We start from the raw sequence: 19,778 nt of genomic DNA, 5'->3' as shown, positions 1-19,778 counted from the left end.
GATTTAGCTCGTTGATGTTGCAATGTACAGGTCATATAGCACGGAGAAGAGATGGCCGTTATGGCTGTAAAGTTTTCGATTGGAGACCCCGGATCGGCAAGCGCAGCGGAACGTCCACCAACGACATTATGCTGAGTGGGTCCCAATTTATACTATTCGATGTTACTTTTTAATTATAATTTCATCCTAACGTGTTTTTTCTGTGTATCTGTGTATCGAATGTGTAAATCTCTCTCTCTCTCAACGAGATGGACGGATGACTTGGTTGAATTCCGCAGCTTCACGGTGGATGCTGGCCACTTCCAACCAAAGCAACTGGAGGTTTTTGAAGGAGACGTATGTCCAACAGTGGACGTCCTGCTGCTGATATGACGATGATACAATTTTAGTCTTTTTTTCATAGGTTTACTAATATTTATACGTTACATTAAATGTAATGACCGGATAACTCACGTCTTAAATCGAGTTTAGCTCGACATGTTTCGGGCTAATCCGTAGCCCTTCGTCTTCGGAGCAACGCGACTCAGCGGCTGCTGCAACACGCGCACTGCGCGCCGCCGCTCTGCTCGCGCGACTACCCGACGAAACTGACACCGGCACACAACTACCCGCGTTTTCATCAACATTACAACTGTCAAATGTAGGGTAGCACACAACACTAACAACATCGCTCTGTAAAGGTACGTTCACTCACATCGATGACGCAGCACGAGTATTTAACACCGTTTTTCCAACTCAGAGGTACCGTCCAACCACTATCCCGGTTGAAATTCGGCCGACGACTAATCTCGATGGCTTCACGCACTTTCCGCGGAATGAAAAATTTCTCTCTCGCAAGTACAGATACCTTATCAAATCTGATAAAGTGCGTCGAATCCGAGTTCATTGAGTGCTCGGCCACAGCAGACCCCTTGTCGTCCTGTTTCCTCATACTGCGTATGTGCTCCGATACCCTTGTTTAAACGTTTCGTCCAGTCTCTCCAATATAGCTCTTGCCACAGGCACAGGGAATCATATATACCCGGGGCCACTCAGGGGCTCCTTATCCTTCGGCGAACGTACCAACTGTCTGAGCTGCATATGAGGACGGAAAATCGACTTGATGCTATATCTTCGGCGTAACAAGTGTCCGATTTTATCCGTCACCCCTTTTATAAACGGTAAATATACCGGAACCCTCTCAGCTCCCACCGGTCTTTGACGAGTCGACACGTTCACCACACGGTTGCACTGCCTCCAGTTGTACCCATTGCTCTCCAAAACCCGTCTCACGTGACTCAGTTCACGATCCACAAATTTTGGATCACAAATATTCAAGGCTCGATTTATCAACGTTCTAGGCAAAGACGACAAATGACAAGGATGGTGGTGTGAATCTGCCCTCAAGTATCGATCCGTATGAGTTGGCTTACGATAAACTGTAGTTTCCAATTTCCCACAGGGTCCCCGCATAACCCAAACATCTAAAAACGGCAACTGCCCATCATTCTCAATCTCCACCGTGAACTTAACCTTATCGTGCAAAGTGTTAAGGTAGTCAGAAAACTGCGACAAACTATCCCTGGACACAATCGCAAAAACGTCATCACGTACCGCCACCAATATCTGGGAACAACGGGAGCGCTGTTTAAAGCTCTTCCCTCCAACCACTCCATAAAAATATTGGCGGTGACCGGAGCAATCGGTGAACCCATGGCCACTCCATCAACTTGCAAAAAGTAATCACCGCGCCAAACCAAATAGCCGCTCTTCAAACACAACTCAATTCCCTCCATATACTACTATATACCATATATATTTATACGTTACACTCATAAATTTTCAATATCGAATACAAAACCACAAATATACTATGAACAATATTTTTTTTTCGGTAATGCTGTAATTAATAAATAAAACATCGTAGCCATAATGAAGCATATCTCGGCAAGGACGATGTTATCCAAAAAAGAAAAATGAGGCCATCACGTCCTACAGCCCATTATTACTAATTGATGGTGCAACTTCGTCGAACTCCATCCATTATGGTCGGACCCTTGACAAGACCTCCGATCGTTATTAAAGATAAACCAGCCTAATTAGATACGCTTTACCCTTTTCATTGGGCCAAAAATATAAGCAAAGAAATTTCGCAAGTCAAGTCGCGGAGGTCAGCAAAAGTGGTTGGTGAATTTATTCGAGTGTGAAATCTATTAAATTACGAACACTTGGGCGGAATTACGTTTTTGGATATTGTGTGTGATTGAGGATGTGTTTATTTATGATTTTTTTCATAAATATAATTTAGAGCGAAAAAAAGTGATAATTTAAGATTTTTTTAAGATTTAATTTTTTTTTATTATTAAAAAAAACAGAGCCCATAAGGTGAACGCACGAGTACTCATCACTGTCAACTAAGTTGCCATCTTAAATTTTATGTCATTAGCAATAGAGTTGTATATTTATAGCACATTAGTATATCGAACACTCATTATTTTTTTCTTGTTTTATTGTTTTTTTTACCCTACATTGGATCAAAATTTAAACCTTCTACTATTATTATGAATTAAAACTTACGTAAATAGGATTAATCTGTTAAAAAATTAGCCATTATTCAGCTTGGGCAGAAGTACCGTTTGTGGCCACTGGCCACTGTACCGTTTATGGCCATTTATTGTTTAAATATACCTTGGAAATAAATGTATAGTAACTAAACAACTTTATTTATATGTTTTAGTATAAACTTTTCAAAACTCACTAAACATAAATATTGTGTTAATACTATACCATTTTATATATAACTTGAAATGTCAACTGGCCAAAATCGGTACTTCTACCCTAGTTTACAACGATAATCACACGTTTTCTCAGCAAATTTAGGGCACAATAGTTCTTTCTAACATTACGCTCGCACGTTATTTTGATAGCGTGCCTCGGGCCTCGCCAGACCGCCCGAATTTATGATATAACCTGAAGAGCGGACAAAATGAAAATAAATCTGAACAATCCTAAAATACAACCTGCTTTGCTCGTCAGAGACGGGCTCCGCGAGTATTTTACGGTCCCTAAAAACCTTATTTCATCTGACACAAGTACCTTGCTGGCGGGCGAAAGAGATGACGAATGCTAAAACGGCACAACTGAAATTAACTCTTTGCGTAAATTTGGAGGCGATCGCTATTTTAAAGTTGACTTCTTCGTTTTTCTTTAAGTGCTTTTGTATTTTTAAAGTCTGTAGTTTTTTATGAGTATTTTTTGTGGGTGCGTCTAGCCACATTATTTTTGAAAGTCATTATAATTTTTGTTAAGTACTCATAATAATGTTTGTCATATTTTTTTTTAAATAGGTACTCATAATTTTTTCATGCCGCAATCGTAAATCTCTGAGTCCGGTAAGGCTTGTTTTATAATAATATTTTGAATAATTAATGGCTTCAGAGAGAAAAATAATTATGCCAAATGAGTAAATTATTGCAAACATTCAATAATTAAGTATGCAAAGCGATGAACCCCTTTTTAAGAGTTTTTTTTAGAGTTCTTTAAATATGTGCTTTTATTATACTGTCTTGTTCTTTATTTACAAACGCTTGGCAAACTTATGCTGTCTTGATATTAATCAATTTGTCATTTACTTTCGCTAGATGGAGACCTAAAATAACTTTTTGTAACTTTTTATGCAACAATAACTCTTAATTGCACACCAACACATAGCAAGCAGTACAGAAAAACAGGTATATACTCAGAGACTTTCTGAGGTAAGCAATAGGCGGACTTATCGCTTCAGAGCGATATCTTCCAGGCAACCTTTACAATGTTTTCTACGTATAGAATAATTAAAAATTACCAAACTCCCCCATGTCATGAGAATTAAAAAAACCTCCTTATGATCATGAAGGAATGTTTGCCAAATGTCAAGTCTAGCTTCAGTGGCTTAGACTATGCGTTGTCTAGTAGTCAGTCAGTCACATTACTCTACTTAACATAAATAGATTTAAACAAATACATTTCTATATTCTACGACTAGCCGTTACCCGAGACTCCGGAGATTCGTTTATTGCTATCCCGCGAGAACTATGCAAATTTCCGGGATAAAAACTATCTTATGTCCTTTTTCGGGACTCAAACTATCTGTACACCGAATTTTATCTAAATCGGTTTATTTAATACAAATATTCGCATTTATAATATTAAGTGGGATGAGTCCCAAGCCCTATTTCACAACACGCCAATCCTAAAATCCAAATGAGTACTCAAACGACCTTAGACCTTTCCCAGCACTACTGGCGGAACCGTAACTTATTTGTAAAGTAGACGGTACAGGATGAAATTTCATTCGAATCCCGAGGGTAGACGGTTAATCCTGCCGTGCGGGATGGGGAACATAATTAACTGAGGTAAGCCACAGAATACTGAGTTCGTAGATACGACAGCACCAAATTATTTTTAGGCTTAATTTTTGTTGCTTTACGTACACAGTAAAGTGGATTTTATTTTATCAATAACTTTTTATTTTCGTTAGAGTTTACGTAAGTTTAAAATAGTTTAAATGCCAAAGTTTTTTTACTCAACTACTCGACTTAGGGGCTGTTTCACCACTGATTGATTAATTTTAATTGACGGATAAATGTGATGCCGTCTCCGTCTATTTGAACAAAACAAACAGATACGGCATCACATTTATCCGTCAAATAAATTCTGCATATTGCTAAATAGCATTTTTTCACATAAAACTAACCGTGATAAACATTAATACAGAAATTGCTTATGTTATATTAGATGAAAGTGTTTCATACATTGCACATTATACATGAGAGAGAGAGAAAGAGAGAGAGAAACAATTATTTACACATATTCGATACACATAAAAAAACATTAGATGGAAAGAATAAAAATAACATCGAATAGTATAAAGTGAGCACCACTCAGCATAATGTGCAACGTCTTTATCGTCAAACTTATTTACATTTACTATTAGTTGCGCAATTAAAGCCGTGTTGGCCTAGTGGTTTGTTCTATCGCCTCTAAAGCAGAGGATCGTGGGTTCAAACCTCGGCTCGCACCTCTGAGTTTCTCGAAATTCAAGTGCAAAGTTACAATATTTGAAATTTACCACGAGCTTTACACGCTGAAGGAAAACATCGTGAAGAAACCTTTACAACCCTGCGAAGTAACTCAATGGTGTATGTGAAGTTCCCAATCCGGGCCCGAGTGGGAACTATAGTCCAAGCCCTCTCATTCTGGGAGGAGGCTTGTGCCCAGCATTGGGACGTTTATAGGCTGGGATGTACGACTACACTTAATTTTAAAGCGCTGTGCTTTAAATTATCTTATCTTTGAGAATCTGTAAACCCCTAAATGACATCATCATCATCATCATCCCAGCCTATATACGTCCCACTGCTGGGCACAGGCCTCCTCTCAGAACAAGAGGGCTTGGGCTATAGTTCCCACGCGGGCCCAGTGCGGATTGGGAACTTCACACGCACCATTGAATTGCTTCGCAGGTTTGTACAGGTTTCCTCACGATGTTTTCCTTCACCGCAAAGCTCGTGGTAAATTTCAAATATAATCCCGCACATGAATTTGGAAAAACTCAGAGGTGCGAGCCGGGGTTTGAACCCAAGACCCTCTGTTTGAGAGGCGATAGGTCAAACCGCTAGGCCACCACGGCTTTTTACGATAAATGACATAGGTACATAATAAAGCAAACAGTCTGGAATCACCGACTTATGATTCGTTGACAACAAACTTATACCATTAGAGCTAGAAAGTTGAAACTTTTCAAAGAGGTTTATTTGAATATAATGTAGACAAGGAGTCCAAATTTCCGAACTTTCCTTAGAATACCTGACACTTAGTAACTTTAATCTTCCCCTGAGCGGGGCGGGATAAATATACAGCGTTTTTGCAACGTTTATTTTTTTGTTATTACCGTTTGGACAAGTACTGATTAAAGAGATGATGCTCAGGGTTAAATTTTTAATGAAAACTGAAGACAATACGATGTTAAGGGGCTGTTTGACCATCCATTGATTAGTGTTAACTGACGGTTAATTGTGATACCGTCTCCGTCTATTCGAACAAAACAAACAGAGACGGCATCACATTTAACCGTCAGTTAACACTAATTATTGGATAGTGAAACAGCCCCTAAATCTAGTATGATCAAAATTCTTTCGATTTGTCCTTCCGTTGTGCTTATTAACGTGGGATGGTAATGACGTTTAACCGATTAATCAAAACACTCGCCTGGTCACCCGGTGGTAAAAAACCGACAAAAATATTAGGTGATTATTGTTTGACCCTTCTACGTTTAATTAGTCTCTGCCCATACACACGGCAGGGTATTATAAAAACGTCATGATGGCCTAATTGGACTTGAGCCAGGGTTGGGTTCTATGAGTCCTATTGTACTTTTCAAAAGTTCCTTGTTGCCTGTATATTTGCAGGTGGTAGGTGCTACCACCATCTTGCTCGCTAATCCTGCCGTGAAGCAGCAGTGCTTGCACTGTTGTGTTTCGGCGTTGAGAGTAAGACTGCCGGTGAAATTACTGGCACTTGAGGTATCCCATCTTAGACCTCTAGGTTGGCAACGCATCTGCAATACCCCTGGTGTTGCAGATGTTTATGGGCGGTAGTGATCTCTTACCACTTGCTCCTTTGCCATCCAGTCGAATAAAATAATAATAATAATAAGTATATCTTTGCTTCCGAAGTGCTTCTACTCGTAATCCTTTAGCCAAACGGTGCTGGCTGAAAATCAGCGCTGGGGTGCTTAGGTATTATTAACGCTTCAGCATGGCCAGCCAGTGTCCGATTCACAACCGCAATGAGACATACTTTCCTACGTGTTGTCTATTTGTACTTAAACTATTGTTGTGTCTTGTGTTGTGAATAAATGTATATTCTTTCTTTCTCCTTTACATGCTAAAAGGGTTTCTTTGAGAATTGTACGTAAATGTTACGTGACAATATATGTTTGGTCGAGTTTGTATGGCAAAATATCGTATTATGTATAGGCTGTCCCGTAAGTAGTACAACAAACTTGAATGGGAGATAAGTGGGCAGGTTATTTACCAAATAGTAGTTTCACCGTTTTCGAGAAATTTCGATTTTTTCAATTTTTTGAAAAATGTGTACCCGCTTTCAAGTTGTGATATTCGGAAAAAAATATTTTTGCGTTTATTTTTATTGAAAAATAATCTTGAATAGTTCTGTTATCAGATACAAAAAAGAATTAAAAAAAATATTGCAGTTTTTTTATTATTTTTATTTCAATTTAAGTTTTGCCTCTTCTTCTGAAATTTGGTTTTTATCTATCACATTGAAAAAAAATACATTTCCACTGTTTAGCTTACCTACTAGCTTAAAAATAATATGTCCATTTAATGAACATTCAAAAAGAATAAAATATCTTATCAAAAAAAAAATACTGACAAGAAATAAAAACCTAAACTAAACCTTATCTAAGTTGAGGCGCGAACTGGATCAGAATACACTCAAAGCAGTATGCAAAACCAAATAAATAAATAAAAAATGATTTCGCGCGTTTTACTTTAAAAAAAAAACCATTTACATTTGAACTCAATCTTACCGTAACATTGGGTTGAAATGTGAATGAGTATTTTTTAAACGAGATCAAAACCCAAGGGGATTTGAGCATGCCTATCCACGACAAGTGCATCAACATCATCATCCCTGCCTATATACGTCCCACTGCTGGGCACAGGCCTCCTCTCAGAATAAGAGGGCTTGGGCCATAGTTCCAACGCGGGCCCAGTGCAAATTGGGAACTTCACACGCACCATTGAATTGCTTCGCAGGTTTATGCAGGTTTCCTCACGATGTTTTCCTTCACCGCAAAGCTCGTGGTAAATTTCAAATGTAATTTCGCACATGAATTTCGAAAAACTCAGAGGTGCGAGCCGGGGTTTGAACCCACGACCCTCTGCTTGAGAGGCGATAGGTCAAACCACTAGGCCACCAAAATTGATTAGCACTAAATGCTCGGTGACTCTTTAATACGTAGGCATCATGTATTTGCTAAGCCAAGCACATAACTACAGGCTTATCTAAACGTCCCAGATAAGCTTCGACTTAAGTGGTTTGCGGGGCAATACAGTGTTTGCTAGCTTTGATGTACTGTGATATTACAGTTAAGATATTAGATTAACAAACAATACAAGGTGATTGATGATGAACATACAAATAAAATAAATAAATACAAATATTAAATATACGCGCGCGTGTTGCAGCAGCCGCTGAGTCGCGCTGCTCCAAAGACGAAGGGCTACGGATTAGCCCGAAACATGTCGAGCTAAACTCGATTTAAGACGTGAGTTATCCGGGTCAATATATTTAATATGAGTGAGTCTCACGGTAGTTTCATGTTCAAAATAAAAATATCGGAAAACCCGACCTTGTCAAAGAATCTCTTAGTAATTTTAAAAAGAAAAAACAAGTCTTACTAAGTAACTTGAATTTCGACATTCACTAGTCATTGACTACTGACTGACACTAGCTGGTCAGGATCTTTAATAGTTGGTCACTTTTGAAATTTAAGTGAAGACCAGTCTAGTAATCTAAACTTGATTTTTCTTTTTAGTTTTTACTATGAGTTTTTTTAAGGCAGTCGGGTTTTGATTGTTTAAATTAATTTTCTATTTTGCCTTTGATGTGTTCATTTCAATCATCGGTATTTAGCCAATACATTTATTAGTGTAGGTACCTACCTACAGAAATATTTGACAACCTGAATTAAAAAAAAAAAACTAAAAACTTTTAAGTTAAATATGCCCATACATTCGGACACTTTAATATTTAAGATAAAATATGTTTTTGTTATTTTGTTTTTCACATTTTTAAATAACTATTAAAATAGCAACTTTATTTGAAATACCATAAACTTTGAGACTGTTAATCCTCTGAAAGAGTTTATCAAAGACCATGCAAGTCTTTGAAGTATTCTGAGTTATTTAAAATAATATTAGAAAGTTCATTGGCTGTGGATATCAAAGGTCTCTAATGCTTCTTGAGCTGTTTATTCATTCGTACCACGTTTCAAACCCTTTGCTGGTCCACTCTTGCATTAAACTGGATTGAAAATACGTAAAGAATAGTTCATATAGAAGGATATCCTACATAAATATTTACATAAATGTATTTTTTTTGTATGAACTTAGTTACTTATTTAGGTACTTACATGAAATTTGGCCAGTATAGCTGAACCTTTTAAATCAACGCATAGCCTACTTTTTACTTAGATATTCGTAGGGTTTTATGTAAAACCTCGAAATCATCTTTTCTGCAAAAACTGAAAAATATTTTGTAGAAGTGTTCTTCACAAGTACATCGTTAACTGGAAGAGATCCCTTTAAAGTTTGCCTTTGTAAATCTTTTGTTTTTGCTGTCTAATTTTTCAGGACTCGTAATGTACTATTTAGGTCTTTGTTTTTTTGTGTTACTGTCAGTAAATAGTAAAAAAACTTTGCTCTTTGTTTTCTTCTTTCGAAGTTGACTGTTAGTATAAAATTTTATTAACAAAAAATGGAACAGACTTCAAAAACCATGAAAATAATTTTCTACTAGTTTGAAGCGGTGCTTCAACTCGAGCCAGCAGGAGTGGAACTATAGTCGTCTACCTCACCTACATACTATATATTGGGCTTCAATCACTCCTGCTTGCTCGTGCTGAAGCACCGATTTCAAACTCGGTAGAAAATTATTTTCAATGTTTTTAAGTCGGTTCCATTTTTGAATAAAAAAATTTTTTCATAGTTTTAGTGATTTGTAGCCAAAATGCATCTCACAACGATTCCATTAAGCTCAAACACAGCATAGTTCTATCATTTTATTACAGAGTACTGGTACCTACGGTCTTCTTTATCAGTGTCCAGTTCACCAAATGATACTTTCTGAATGTAAATACTTGACTAGATGTTAAAAATGCCAAAATCGCTATAGGTGTGCTTTAAAAATTCGAGGATTGCCCTCGATTTCTCTAAGATTCCATCATCAGATCCTGATTTGGTGTCAATGGACCTCGGAAGTATGTCCTTTAGAGCTAAAAAAGAATTTTGAAATTCGGCCTACAATTCGCGGAGTTGTCGTAACAAACATACAAAAAAAAACATACACTCGAATTGAGAACCTACTATTTTGAAGTCGGTTAAACTTACTCGGTACTCGGTCGGTACTAATGTATCTACTTAATTATGTCTCGGTGCACTAAACGAGTTTGCTATCTTTTATTTCCGAGTAAACTAGTAACTCAGGTTTTAGTAGTGTCAAAATATACAGGACTGTCAGCCTTGTTTTTTTTTTGTAGATACTAAGTTTTTTTTTTACTTTAAACTTACCAAGGATTCAATTGTATGTCAATTGATTACCACCAAGTATCATCAGTGCCGATATCAGTAACAATAACAACCTCTTAAATCTCGTCTTAAATCGCGGTGTAAAAGCCAGATGAACGTAACATCGTTTATCCAAATTGTTCAGGAGAGTCAAAAAACTGCGAAATTTTATCACTTTCATCTTTACAAGCTTCTTGGCAAGTGAATATGCCACGGAAGAAAGAAAAAAAAAATACTGACACGTACACACACAATACAGCTTTCAGAAAGTTAAGAAATATTGTAATTATATTTGCTAGTATACCAGCAATAAATATTTTTTTGAAATTTGGCTGACATACGTTACTTTGGCCCTTAATTTTTTGAAAATGTTTTTAACTTTCATTATTATTGTACTTGGATACGTTGTTTATGAAGTTAAATAATACATCGAAAATGAATATTATTTATTTTTATTATTAAAAAATGTTACGATTTGTAATAAAAAAATACACGCAAACAAAAAAAAAATCTTCAACGTAATGAAATAATATATAAGTATCAAACAGAACAATATTTTTCTGAAATTATTTTCTTAAAAAGGTCGGGCAACAACTTGTTTTTACTAATATTTTCTAAATTTGTTGTTAGATGAGCAGCAGGTGGTTGAAGTTCAGGTCTTGGATTTTCTTATTTTTCTGCTAATGAATAAGTTGGATCCTGAATTTAAAAAAAAAACAATAATTTACCTACGTAACTGTAAATTATATCACAATAGTACAATTATTTAATTTTATTTATTACCTATTTAGTTTAAAATTGACAGTTCTTGTATGAATTTGAGGCTTGACACAGTTTAACTTTAAGGGGGAGGCCTTTGTCCAGCAGTGGACGTCTTCGGGCTGATGATGATGATGATGATGATGACAGTTTAACTTTTAGGTGCAAGTCGGTCTAAACCAATTAAATTAAGTATACAAAATTGAATAAGAACAATAACACATATAATAACACGACAAGCGTAAACGCGTCGTGTTTGTTTTTATAAAATTCACCTGTGCATGGAGTCCTGGGTTCGATTCCCAACTCAAGTAACCTACCTAAACCCATATTACGATTTAAACCGGGCTCAAATCCAATTACTTTTTATAATATAACTTGAGTTGGGAATCGAACCCAGGTCTCCATGCTACGAGTGCATTTCATAAAAACAAACATGAAAGCTAACTCAATTAGGTACTTACCTGTGCAAAAATCTTATTGACTTCTTTGTTGTGATCCTGAGATGATCTACTTACTATTACTATTTCGTTGATTTTTGCAAACGCTATACACTAAAAACACAATGATAAACCAAACTAGAAACAAAACGGTAACGTCCAATATCCAAACTAAAGGGACTCCCCGCACTGATCGTATTTCGGCCTGTTTTTAGACTAGACCCTACCTCAATTTTTAAGTGCCATTCTAACGTATATTTATACAAATCATAAATGGGCTGTATTATGATCAATAAAATGTAACTGCCACAATAACGTATATCGTACTACGTCGTTTTGGTCATTAATTATACTTACTAAGTATAAGAAAATATGTGCCAAAAAGACGTAAATAAATATCCGTTGTTTTGGCTGTTAAAAGTTTATATGAAACTGGAATATTATTAACAATATAACATCCAGGTTGACGCATATAAACTTTTACGTCGTTATGGTTCCTGTAGAATTATGAATCTTTCAAGCTGTATTCTACTACAAAGAATAATGTTTTGGTTGATACGTTGTTGTGGCCCTAAAAAATTGCAAAATTACTACAAGTAATTTAATGGATTTCAAAATACGTTTAGCTGGTTCTATTGAAATTGCTTTTTATGTCATTTCGTTTTTTTGGAACTAGTGAAATATCAACTGTACGATTACGTCCTTTTGGCAGTTCATGCAGGACCACCTTTAGAACAGTTTTATGAAAAAAACGATTTCGAATTTTTTGATGTTACGTTCATCTGGCTCTTACACCGCGAAATGAAGGAACCAGTTAATTTCCTTAGCAGTCCGCATTATAAAAGATGAACCGAAGCACTTTACGTGAATGGTCAAAATATTAGACGAACGAAAAGATTGAGTCATTCCCTACAACTGTGACCGTACTCGATAGCGATGGCGTAAATTATTTGTATGTACAGCGCCTCTACAAATAACATCAAATCCCTTTGAACAACGACGTGTATGCAACGATTATGGGATCTGCCAACGGTAAAGCTAGTTCACAATCGGCTAATTCTTCAGTCCCCAGATGCCGCCGACCGAGCAAGAATTCTTGCTGTTTCGGAAAGGGAGTCAGGTCATTGGCTGCATGCCTTACCGTCTACAAACTTGGGCACTATGCTAGATCCAGCGCATTTGCGCATAGCTGTCTGCTTGCGCTTGGGGGCCAGAGTTTGTGAGCCCCACCGATGCCAGTGTGGTAAGGAAGTGGATCATCTAGGCCGCCACGGTTTGTCATGTGTAAGAAGTGCTGGCCGCTATATTGACATGGTACGCTAAATGATCTCATCCGTCGGGCCCTCACTACCGCATCAATTCCAGCAACTCTAGAGCCGTGCGGTTGTTTAGGACGACGGAAAAAGGCCGGATGATGCCACTTAGTGCCTTTGACTTTGGACGAACTTTGGTGTGGGACGCGACGTGTGTCGACACTCTTGCCGCGTCTCACATCCAGAGCACCGCGCTCAGAGCTGGGGCGGCTGCTGAACAGGCTCAGATAAACAAGCGCCGCAAATATTCAGCTTAACAAACTATCATGAGTTTGCGGCGCTTGCTTTCGAGACAATGGGTCCATGGTCGGAAGACACAAAAAAATTATCAAGGACTTATCTACTGGTCTAGTTTTGGCCTCAGGTGACCCCAGGGCAGGCACTTACCTCTCGCAAAGATTAGGAATAACAGTTCAGAGAGGTAATGCTGCAGTGTCTTGGGTCAATGCCTGGGGCAGAAAATTTGGATGATGTTTTATTTTGTAACATAGTTTAGTTTATAAATAGTTTTAGTCTTGGATGTTAGATAGTATTTATTGTACACAATATTGTAGGATAGGAATTCATGAATTTGTTATATTGAATAAATACCCTAGATAGAAACAAACGATTAAAACATTTAAAAAAAAAACACCTGAACTTGGCACATGGTTTTTAATCGGAAGTAATGAAGATCATAATGTTTTTTTTTGATAATTCCCACGTAGTATTTAGTAGAAAATAGTGCTACATAAAAATAATCAGCATTCAACGTTCAACGCCTGCAATATTTGCATTGTTCGCTTTAAAAACCAGTTATCGTTAAGCAAAGAAATAATACCAACTTATTAATTTGTTTTCCTCTAACAGTTTCCAGGAACAATATTTCACAGTAGTTCATTTTTCACGCCTTTTGTTACAATCGAGAATCAGTCATTTCCTACAAGGTCAGAATTATAATTAATGCGCCTATTTTGTGCCGGTGCCTGGTGCGATTTTACTTGCTTTTATACGAAGTTTGTGGAATAAATAGTTACTAGAAGAGTTTCGTTTTGAGACTCTACTGAGCGTAGGTACTATGCGGTCACGGATGACGGTTGGAATCAAATCCACTTGGATGCCTTCACCTTTTTATCAGATTACCCAAACTGCTTGTTCTTTTAAGGTTCTGTACCCGAAAGGCGGTAAATAGAACCGTAGTAATTTCACCAGAATACCTTGATACAGTAAAAAGTTGTTCAACTGACAAAGAATTACAGTTTTTTTAATAAATTAAAATAAAAAAAGGCCAAGGGTTCCGTACCATTATCTATATACAACATTGGACATTAGCAAAAAAGGAAAAAAAAATAAGTTTGGTGTATGGGAGCCCCTCTTAAATATTGATTTTATTTTAATTGAATTATTTATTTTTAAAGTGATTATATAATTAAATATTCTGTGAATATTTCAAGCGTCTACCTGCAGCCGTTAATATTGAGCAAAAAAACCGCAAAAAAAATCACGATTGTTGTATGGGAGCCCCCTTATACATTTATTTTATTCTGTTTTTAGTGTTTGTTGTTGTATCGGCCACAGTAATACATAATCTGTGAAAATTTCAACTGCCTAGCTATTACGGCTCAAGAGATAGAGCCCTGTGACAGACGGACAGACAGACAGACAGCGGAGTCTCAGTAATTTGGTTCCGTTGGCACCCTTTGGGTACGGAACCCTAGAAAAGATGATGCGCCTCGTGCGCTGTTAGTTGTCACATTACATTGATCCCTCCGCGCCATGGAGACCTTCCCTCCCCGCTCCGCCGCCTGCCTGTGTCGTCGAAAGGATGCGGTACCTAACAGATACAGTGTCGGTCCGTTTAACCGTTGGCCCATTGGTTCGTCTGTCCATCACATGCCACGGGGCTGTATCGCAAGAACTACAACAGATAGACAAATAAAATGTGTACGAATAATGTATATTTATATTGCCACCACAATCAAAAATATAAAAAGTAGCTGTTGCCCGTGACCGCGCGCGTAGACTTCGTTTATAGCTATCCCGCGGGAAATGTGCAATTTTATGGAATTAGAACCATCTTATGTCCTTTTCCAGGACTCTTATCTGTATAACGAATTTCATTTACATCGGTTCAGTAGATCCAGAGATTCCCCCTCCCCTTCTCCCCTAACCTCACAAACTCACAAACTTTACCTCTTTATAATAATAAGTAAGATAAAATAAAAGTAAATTAAGGGGTTCTCATACAAGAATCACATTGTATACGGTTGTACTTTATGACCTTAAACAGGCACCAGGACCTGTAGCCGTTTGGTCTAACGACCGGGCGCTCGCAATCGCATTTGCCATCTCTTTCTGATCTCACCCCATACAGCTTGATAGAAAGAAATAATAAAAATGATCGTGATCACCGTCTAATGCACTGTTTAATCACAAGCTCACAACCGTTTTCCTAAATCTCAAACTCGGAACGATAATAGAAGTAAACATACTACATATCACCATATCAAAAAAAAAACAGTCAAGCTTGAGTCGGTCTTAGGGAAAAAAATTAGTGTTTGTTAATAAAAATTTAAATTAAAAATAATATTTATGTTTCTTGTATTATTTGTCTCCTTCTTGTGTCGTTATCCTCATTGCTGAGAGTCATTCATTCATTTCATTTTCTTCTTGTATTTTTATTATTTAGTGACAGCAATAAAAACACACCATTATGTGTAAAATTCAGCTGTCTATCTATTTATTAAGGTTCTCGAGATACAGCCCTGTGGCAGAATTCGACTAATTTCAAAACAACTAGAATAAATTATAGCCGCTTCCAGCATTAGATATACCTCCACGCGCGACCTCCGAAACCCCTAGGTGTTTCACTATGAAAAATATATTAACAATAGCGCCTGTACAAGTTGATTTATGTACACCCTTTTATCAGTGTTGCCGTTATACGAGAACATTAATGAAAATTCCGAAGAGATAAATCGTAACATAAAATTTAATTCCAGTACACACTTTATTGTTCATTGTGAAATGGATAGTGAGCCGAAAACTATAAGAAACCAGCGGTGGTTATTTTGTATAGGATATACATAAAACTCATCCTAATATATTGTATTAATCAATATGTTTATATAGATCTCAAAAATATAGGTGAACACAGGTGGATATAAATGACAGGTAATTTTCAGTAACACTATTATGTATTATTTACCCAATTTATAGAAAATACAATCATATACCTAAGAGCTAAATACTACTAAATAATAAATCTACTAGCTAACTATCTCAAAAATGGATTTTAATTGGAATTTTTGATTCAAAACGAAGTCACGTCTTTTGCGCGCAAAATGCTTTGGAACATTTGTAAACTTCAATAAAAAAAATCTTTAGACAGAATGCGCCTAATCAAACTTTCCTAAGTAGGTACCCAGTGAAATATTCTGGATACATTTTGTTACATAAGTACTTAGTATTTAAATAAGTTTTTCACTTCTCATGCTCGTAAAGTTCGTGTTTATGCTGTATCTAGGCGACATAAAATGACTTTTTATGCTCTAGTGTATAAAATAAAATCTTCGTCTTAGACCATGGTAATCAGGTGTCAATAGCCACAAACAAAAAAGTTTCTACATATTTTTATTTACAATTTTATTTTTTTATAAAACTAAAAAAAATAGAATTATTTCATTATTCATAAAAAATAAAAGGTACATGATATGAAGTGTATAATTGTGTCCACTGTTGCTATTTAATTTCCTCGCAATCAAAGTGAAAAGCAGAGTGTAAAACTTGAGCATTAAACCCATTTTCCCCTCGACGTGTCTATCCAACCTCGCCGTACCGGCTCGGGTGGCTATATGAACGCCTCGGGTAAAATGGCTCGTTTTATGCTCTTGTTCTACAATCTACAAGTTTTAACTACAAAGTTATCAATGCCAAAGAATGAACCAATAGCATGGAAAAAAACTGTATTCAGCGCAAACAACTCTATCGCGTCTTTGCAAAGCCAGTGAACTATCTCACAGACAACCTTCAAAAGCTATAATTTAATTTCTGGATAGCAGTCGTTACACTCTATCGAAAGATTGAGTAAAATAAGTAGTTTACTGAATTGTTTGAACAAACACAAATGATAAACTTAACTAGATTTATACGCATTTATACGGTGCTCTTAGTATCATTAATTATTTTTAGTCTTAATGTGATGTTTGATCGAATATTCGATTGCTCAAATGATTGTTTGGTAGAATTTTTCTCCAATTGATACTGAAAGTATCTTGATTTTTTAATTGGGCTGCTTGTATTAAATGATAAAGTTAAAAGTTAAGTTAAATTAAAATAAGGCTAGGTCAGGTTTTTTTTTATTTTGCCTTAACTCACCTCTACGATCTTCAAGGAACATGTCAAACTCAAACTCAAACTCACGACATTTATTGACAAGAATAACACACTACATCATAACAAAAACACAGTAAAAACATAAATAGGAGAAGAGAGGAAAATAAGAGACATGTCTGCCATATTAAGAAAGAAAGAAAAAATAATTTATTTATAACAGCAGTGACACGTCACACAGGTTAGAAAATATACCTACACAAGTAGTTGCCGTTATAAAAAGGCGTTATTAAGTCTCTATCTACAGTGATTAAGTTTCTTTGTTGTCTGTCAGTTTGTCAGTCTACAGTCGAACCATTTGATGCCTGGCCCACCGTAGAACGTTCTCACAGTAAGTGTCATCATAACCCTTGTCAATCTATTCGATATCACTATGACTTTTTCTACGAAAAGGTTCCACAGTGGGTCACGAGTCAGTTGGTTCAGTCAATTAGGTATTGTAATTTTAAAACATTAACGTAGCTTGAGTTTTCCATAAAGTTGCATCAATTTACGATATGCACTTCATTTATTTCATCTAATGTGGATTTATAGCTAGATTGTAGTTTCTTACTTTAGTGTAATTGTTTAATGTTTTACGCCATACGATTAAATAAATAAATAATTTACTTCATTAAATTCGCATACATATTACACAAACAACTTCATTGGTATTGGCATTTGCCAAAATATTTGGTAAGTATCTTTTTGATCAAATGACAATAATAATATTATTGTAAACAATAAATGTCAATATTGTTGTCTGAATACTCCTTATCGAGACTGAAATAGGTGTAAAGGCAATTTGTTCGTTTCTTATTTGGAAATGAGCTTGTTTTTTTGTGCTCAATGATATTATTTCGGGTTTCTCTTTGACTACGAGTATTAACGGAAATAAAGAGCAAGTAATAATAGGAGTAAGGCTTATATTTCAAGAATAAATAGCATCGGAGCAAGCCGGTTTTGTAAAGGGTAACGACAAATGAGAGCAGATCCTTGTGAGGCAATTATAGAGAAGTCTAAAGAATTTAACAGGCAAATATACAGCCAAAAAAAAGCATAACTTGTAAAAAAACAACTCTTGCAACTCAGTGCTTCTACCGTAAAAAGTTGTGAGATCGTCAGTTAATTTATTCAGTCCCTACTTAAGGGTCCTTCTGTATTAAGTTATTTATTACGTAAATAGCTAACCTAACAACATATAGTGGCCATATCAATATAAAGAATCTTAAATGTTTTAAATAAATAAATTGACTTGGCCAGTATCTACCACCCTGGGGCGAAATTGCAAAATATTTTAGATCTTTCATGATTTCTACACTAAACACTAATTGTATTCTTAATTTGAAGCTTCTATGTCTGCTAGAAGTGCTTTAGAGTTTTGATAATCGGTCAGTCAGTCAGTGAGTGACAAAATTAAGAAACTTTGACTAGTTATAATTCTTAAACTACCGGTTCAAATTGAATGAAATTTGAAATATACCGTATTTATACAATGCCTGCTTAGTAACTGAAAATTTAGGCTTCTAGTTTTTTCCACAACGAAGTTATATTGGGTCGAAATTGGCCTGAACTGCTTTGAGAAAAGAATGGTACGGCCGTGCCGCTTTTTTGCTTATCTTGGCGGGGGCACTGCTGTGCCCCCAGATAATTATGCCTTGTTTATTGTCAAAAAGTGTTTAACTTTAATTATTTTTTCATTTTTTTTCAATTATTCTTTTCTATTTTGATTTTGTATTATTGTCACAATTTTCATTCAATTCTAAGATATCAATTTATTGTTTTGGAAACTCTCTTTCTTAAAATGCTGCGCCTTTCCGGGTTTCATAATGTTAGTGCTATATTGTACTTATTGAGATGTGAATTGCATTTAATAAATAAAAAAAAAATCGGTGAAATAGCCTCAATTGTAGAAAACTATCTGGAAGTTCGAAAACACCTTGTGCCTATTTTAAAAGCTCTTTCCGAGAATAATTCAGCTCCTGATAGTTAGATAACATCAGCTCTGAGTCACTTCTGCTCGTATTAGATAGGGTTGACTTTGGTCGCCCCTTTTTGTTCAACATCTACACGGAGAACGGAATGCGGATAGGTCTAGAAAACTGGAAAGATGGATGTCCAATTGATGGCAAAAACATGAAATCTCCAATACTCCGATGCTACCAAGCTCATAGTAACCAGTAAGTAGGGAGAATATAGCGCAAATTTGTGCCACATTAAACATGTCAGCCTTCAGTTAAAATAAAATACGTAATTAAGTAAATCGGCACAGTGATGGAGCACCATCTATCGATTTGGTGTTCACGAAAAATACCTTAGGTATGATAGTCTCAAATTGTCTGTGTACCTACTGCTGCACCATGCCCGGCTTGAGTATAAGGCGGATCTATATCTTCTCGTGCATGTCGCAAAAGACGACTAAGGGCTATGATGTGAGAATTAGCAGCAGTGCTTTGTATATAACAACGGACGTCGGACTCCAGCACTGCCGTGTGAAAAGCAAGAGGATACAGTCAGCAACGACAATATACATACGTTAGAAGTGCCAAAAATATCTATACAGGACTTTATTGCCTTAACAT

This window comes from Choristoneura fumiferana, chromosome 22, assembly GCF_025370935.1.
Source record: "Choristoneura fumiferana chromosome 22, NRCan_CFum_1, whole genome shotgun sequence".
Taxonomy (NCBI): Eukaryota; Metazoa; Arthropoda; class Insecta; order Lepidoptera; family Tortricidae; genus Choristoneura; species Choristoneura fumiferana.
This window is presented reverse-complemented; position numbering follows the sequence as displayed.